The sequence below is a fragment of the Xiphophorus hellerii genome, chromosome 22 (assembly GCF_003331165.1).
Source record: "Xiphophorus hellerii strain 12219 chromosome 22, Xiphophorus_hellerii-4.1, whole genome shotgun sequence".
Lineage (NCBI taxonomy): Eukaryota > Metazoa > Chordata > Actinopteri > Cyprinodontiformes > Poeciliidae > Xiphophorus > Xiphophorus hellerii.
The window spans coordinates 5,047,020-5,053,019 of record NC_045693.1 but is presented as its reverse complement, the minus strand read 5'-3'; positions in this window follow the sequence as shown (position 1 = coordinate 5,053,019).

The following is a 6,000-nucleotide window of genomic DNA, read 5'->3' as shown; positions in this document are numbered from 1 at the left end:
GGTGGCGGTGTGCTGGTGTGTTTTTATCCGTGGGTGTGTGTGTGCAGGAGGTGAAGGCAGGATTGGAATTTGAGGCTCAGTGGATGAAGGAAGACGAGGGAGGAAGGTTTGGAAGATCAAAGAGAAAGACAGGACAGAAAGAGGTGGGCAAAGCTGCTTATGAGATATCATTTAATTTCTAGAAAGCAGTTTTTCTAATGTATGCGCGGGTGTGTGTGTCCCAGAAATGTCTTCAGCTGTGTGTTTGTGTGACTGAGATGTGTATCCAAACCTGCTGCAGGATCTGAATATATCACCGGTTTAACACCATCGTAACATTTACTGAGGAAATGACAACAGTTTCATTTAACAACACAAGCAGGGTGTTGACTTCACTATCATGCACATGTTAGGAACAATGATTAGGTGTTATTTGGTGATGAATCAACTGTGAAGCCTGTTGATTTGTCACAGTTTGTCAGTTGAGGTTGTAAATTGCTTCAAACATCCAAACAGGATTTTTATTTTTTTTATTTTTTGGCTTATTTGATCAGGAAAGCTGTGTTGGGTCCCAGTATGTCACCCTAGGCAGAAGATGCATTCCAGCCCGTTAATAACTCTCAGCAGCTCCTAAGAATCCTTCCTCTAAGCTCCAGAAGTAATGAACAAATCTGATATCCCATTTCTCCTCACTCAGCCCTATTCTTCCACTTCCCACTCCCTTACTGTCAACACAGCTGCACCTGATATCTATTATGTGACAATCCGAAGACAGGTTCCTGTTTCTGAAAGAACAACTTGACGTCTCAGTGAGTGACATGCCCGAATATTCCCTTTAACTTGTTTTCCCGTGACAACTTGCTGTGCTGCTGAATTACTCCATGCATCAAATCACTGGCAAAAATTGTAAAACGATGACAAAGACTATGAGTCAAGCTAGTGTGATTATTACTGAGCTCCTTGTCTCAAAGTCGCGTTCTGGATTTGATGAGAGCAATCACCATCTAATCTGTGTTGTTTCATGTGTTTTCTCTCCTTCCTTCCCCACCAGCCTTGTTTTGTGTTATTTATATCTTTTGCTGATGGTGATGCAACATTGTACATCAGGAAGAGTACAAAGAATCAGGTGATGGTTTTAACCCATCAATCTGGTGGATTATGAGAGCCAAAGAGGCTGTCACTCCACTGGGTTACATAAAGGCCAGGTGAGGAGAGGTGAGGTATGTTTCTGTCCATATCTCCCCATTGATTCTCCCAACTTCAGGGAAGAGAGAGAACGAGAAAGCTGGGTGGTGGGTGGCAAAGGACCAGGAGACAGGAAGCAGATCTGAGTGTGTTGAGGGAGGGAGAGGAGTAAAACCAGCAGATTATGCTGAGGAAGTCTTTTGTTATGGGTTGTTAAAAACCGTCCACCTCTGCTGGTTTATTCTCTGTGCTGAAGACATTTTTGTCAGTGTTTTCTTAAATTTGTAGTAATTAAAAATTTACTGTGGTTATAGGAGTCTCCTTCTGTCCATTGACTTTTGCTTATCTGACATTAATTCAGATTTGCCTGGTCCCCAACCAGTGAGACACGTCCAGAAGACCTTCAAAGTAAGGCACCCATGATCTGCTCAGAAAGCTTCAAGGTCTAAAGGTGCAATACTTTACTTGAATGGAGGAACAAATGTGGATATATTTTAGGGCACCTCAAGTACACTGCTTGTTTGTGTGACATGGAACATTTAAATGAATCAGACAAAAGAAAAAAGTATGGAAGCCAACAGCAGACGTTCTCCATGTGTACTTTCTCCTGATGACTTTCTCAAGATAACTAGTTCATTTCCCGTTTTCTCACAAAAAACCCACTTACTTTCCTGATGGTTTTCTTGAGATCCCGATATGATTGGTGTGTGTGTTAAACCTGATTTCATCCTTCAAATACATGGAAATTAAGTTGCATGTATGTCGTTGTGACAAACATTTGAAGGACGGAATCAGGTGTAACACACAGACCAATCATTTTGTGAGCTCGAAAAGACAAAGCTTGGTTTTTCAAGATTGAATTGTTATTTCGACAAAACCATCTGGAAAAAGTATATGTGGAAAGTAGGAAAATAACTTGAGAAAACTATTGGGGAATGAACTTGTTATCTCGAGAAAACCATTATACAAAGAACAGAAAACATCCACTCTCGACTTCTGTAAGAAAAGGAATTATGGACTTCTACATGTTTGGATAGAACTTTGGGACAAAGATTATTTATATCTCTGATGCTGCAACATTAATCTCTTCAAACAATTATACGCATGTATAAACACAATGGAAATCTGTTTCCATCAAATAACTTTGGAAGAAGATGGATTCTGTGTCCCAAATGTGTTTTCATGTGAAATAAATGTAAAAGCAAAAAGCTGAGGAACGCAGTAAGACATTGTCATGTTACACTGTAAATGACTTCTGCATCATTCAGGGCTGAAAGACCAAACAGAGAGAAGGAAACCAAAACTCAAAAAGCAAAATTACCATTGATAAAATCACACAGAGTTACGGACCTTAAACTCTGAAGATCTGATGAAGCCAAAATGTAATTGTTTTATCATAATGACCATCCTTATAACTAGAGGAAAAGAGGGAAGCTTGAAATCCTGGGAACCCCAGGCCAACTGAGAAGTATGGTAATGTCATTATCATGTTATGGGGGTGATTTACTACAAGAATGTAATCGATGGCACTAAGAAGAAAGGATATCGTGTGAAAATACTGAAACAATGTCTCCTCGCTTTAACCTGGAAGCCAAAGTTTGGGCACAAATCTGTCTTTAAATTGTCCAATAAAAATTTTGGCCAGAGATGAACAGGTGTATCCAAGCTACTGTTGAGAGAGACTTGTGGAAGGAAATCCAAAACTTCACAAGTACTTCTCACAAAGATAATTTCAAATGGCAGAATTCAAATTTATCCCCAGAAAGACATCCTTCATTCATTTCTGAATGAATGTTCACATATTAATTTTAGGTTATAATGTAGGTATAATAAGAGTCAATCCTTCTCCCACTGCAGAAGCTATCTGTATCCAATAAGGCATAAGAGAAATATTCAGAAATAGTAAATGTGACAACCATGTTGCAAAGCCCCCAAGAAGATTGTATCAGGTATTTTTGCTCTCTCTAACATGATAATGTTCCTCGTGCAAGAGTGATTTTTGAGAAGGAATGTTCATAAATAATCAAACTTTCTCCATCAAAAGCATTGTAGAACATTGAAAAGAATGTCTTCTAAATTATTGTACTTGAAAAACAAGAAAAAGCTCATGGTTCATGGTTCTCATTGTCCTTTTTGGTGTTCTAGCAGTTATATTATTTTTCCTTTCTCTCATGTTTTAAGCAGCATTTTTATTTTAATTTTCCACTTTCCAATTTTCCTATATGCTAATGAGCTTGGAATGTGAATGTTCATGTATATCTAGCTGTTAATGCTAGTTAGTCATTCAGTTGCTATGATACATCTGTTCATCTGCAGTTTTTTTGCAACATCACATGACGTAGTCCTAATGGTTTCCAAAGCAGAGGGAGTTTTATCAAATATTATGGTCTTAATTTACAGTCAGTTCAGAAAGTGGGACTTTCCAAAGTATAACAGCTGTCTGAGAACAAAATCCAATTTAAAACTCCACATTCCCTTTAGGATGAGTTCAGAGTCTGCTCTTGAAAAATCAGTTTGTCACCACTTTTCTTTGTTTCTACCAGATGAGCTATGGGAGTCTCAGGCTGCAAATGAACACTTGACTTTGAAAAGGCTTTAGAAATATGGTCAAATATGCAAGAGTGAGCTCTGACATGTCGGACTATTTACAGAAGTCCTTTGAGTTTTCCTCTGTGAGGTGGGTCAAGCCATGACAAAAACTACTGCTGTTAACCTCAAAACATGTCAACAAACAGTGATGTAAAGTAGTGATTTGATTTACAAGCTGAATAACTTTAAGTCACACTTAAAAAAAAAGAAAAAGAAAAAAAGAAAATAGGAAATCTAGCAGGAGGTTTCCTGCTAGATTTCTGCTCTGGTTTTGCTCACTATCCAGGGACGCCATCTAGTGTTTAAAAGCAGGAACTTATTCACTTATTAAGATGACACCCGCCTTTATGACTGGCATCTGGAGCAAGACAGAGGTTAATAGTCAGGTTAATTAATGCATCAGCTGGATTGTCCATGAATAAGTTTACTACGTACTTCTGGACTGGCCTGGCAACCAGGTATCCATCCATCCATCCATCCATCCATTTTCTGTTCACCCTTTGTCCCTAATGGGGTCGGGAGGGTTGCTGGTGCCAATCTCCAGCTACGTTCCAGGCGAGAGGCGGGGTACACCCTGGACAGGTCGCCAGTCTGTCGCAGGGCAACACAGAGACATACAGGACAAACAACCATGCACACAGGGAGAATTTAGAGAGACCAATTAACCTGACAGTCATGTTTTTGGACTGTGGGAGGAAGCCGGAGAGAACCCACGCATGCACAGGGAGAACATGCAGGCCGGGAATCGAACCCAGGACCTTCTTGCTGCAAGGCAACAGTGCTACCAACTGCGCCACTGTGCAGCCCCTATTATTAAATACAGGACACCTCTGTTCCAACTCTCATGCTATTTTTGACATATTGGCTTTCCCAAATACTTATTGTTAGCCTGCTTTAAATAAACTATCGATGTAAAATAGCAATAGGTTTTATTGTCTCACTGTCACAGGTGTACCAGCAGCAAAATAAAACCGTGATGAAGGACTAAACAGGATCACAAAAGGTAAAAATATAACAGAAAATGGAATAAGAGACTCTAGAGCACAGGTGTCAAACTCCAGTCCTCGAGGGCCGCAGTCCTGCAGTTTTTAGATGTGCCACAGGTACAAAACACTGGAATGAAATGGTTTAATCACCTCCTCCTTGTGTAGATCAGTTCTCCAGAGCCTTAATGACCTAATTATTCCATTCAGGTGTGGTGCAGCAGAGGCACATCTAAAAGTTGCAGGACAGCGGCCCTTGAGGACTGGAGTTTGACACCCCTGCTCTAGAGTCAGTGCAAATTTACATCATAAGAAAAACAATATTGTACAGTTCTTAAAAATAGCATACGATCAAAGAAATTTGTGACTGAGAGTCTAAGATATTTCATAGAAAACAGCAACAGATTATTTACAAGAAATTAAAATATTGTGCTGATATCAGCAGGGATGTAAATACTTAAAAGGTTTGTTGGGAGCCGTGATGGTTCAACCAACTGCTGGGAGGGAAGATTTTTCTATATTCAGGACGCTAGCTGCCTCTTCCTGCTCAGTTGGGCATATTTTTCTAATTTTCATTTCATTAACAATGAAGCAGCTCAAATAATTAGAGGAGGGTGATTGAACTCCACCTCAAACGCATGTGAAAACATAACATCACTTTGCTTCCTTTCTTTCTGTGACTGGGGCATCTATAAGGTGGTTTTCCTCCTTTGGCTCTCAACTCTCTCTGCAGCTGCTCCGCAAACACCGAGTTTGTGCCGTTACACCGTTTTCTCTGCTAGTCTTGATGCATCTCCTTCTTCCCTCTTGGCTTTCACGCCTGCATGTTTCTTCATACCCACAAACACACAGAGCACATTGCAGACGTTTGCACAACAAAAATTCATAAATCCTACAGATACATTGGCTGACAAGTCTTCCTGATGAAGAAAATGCCACCAATTTGGTTGTAATTTTATAATCCTGCAACTTTAGCATCGTATGCTCAGACTCAAAGCAGAGCAATGATAGCAGGCAATGTGATATGTGCTTTTTTTTTTTAATTACAACAATTTTGTCAGAGATTGTACATATTTTTGAACATTTTGCTTCTTTTTACTGTGAACAAAAAATGTTTCTGTGCATTAAGTTGCTCTCTATCCTGTAAAAATGAGGTTTAGATATATTGCGTTGAAGGAAGGGCAAAAGTTTTCGTTTTCAGATGTTCAAACCTGGCAGAGGCAGACGTTTTAACTTTGTCAAGCATTTTTCATCAACCAGAACA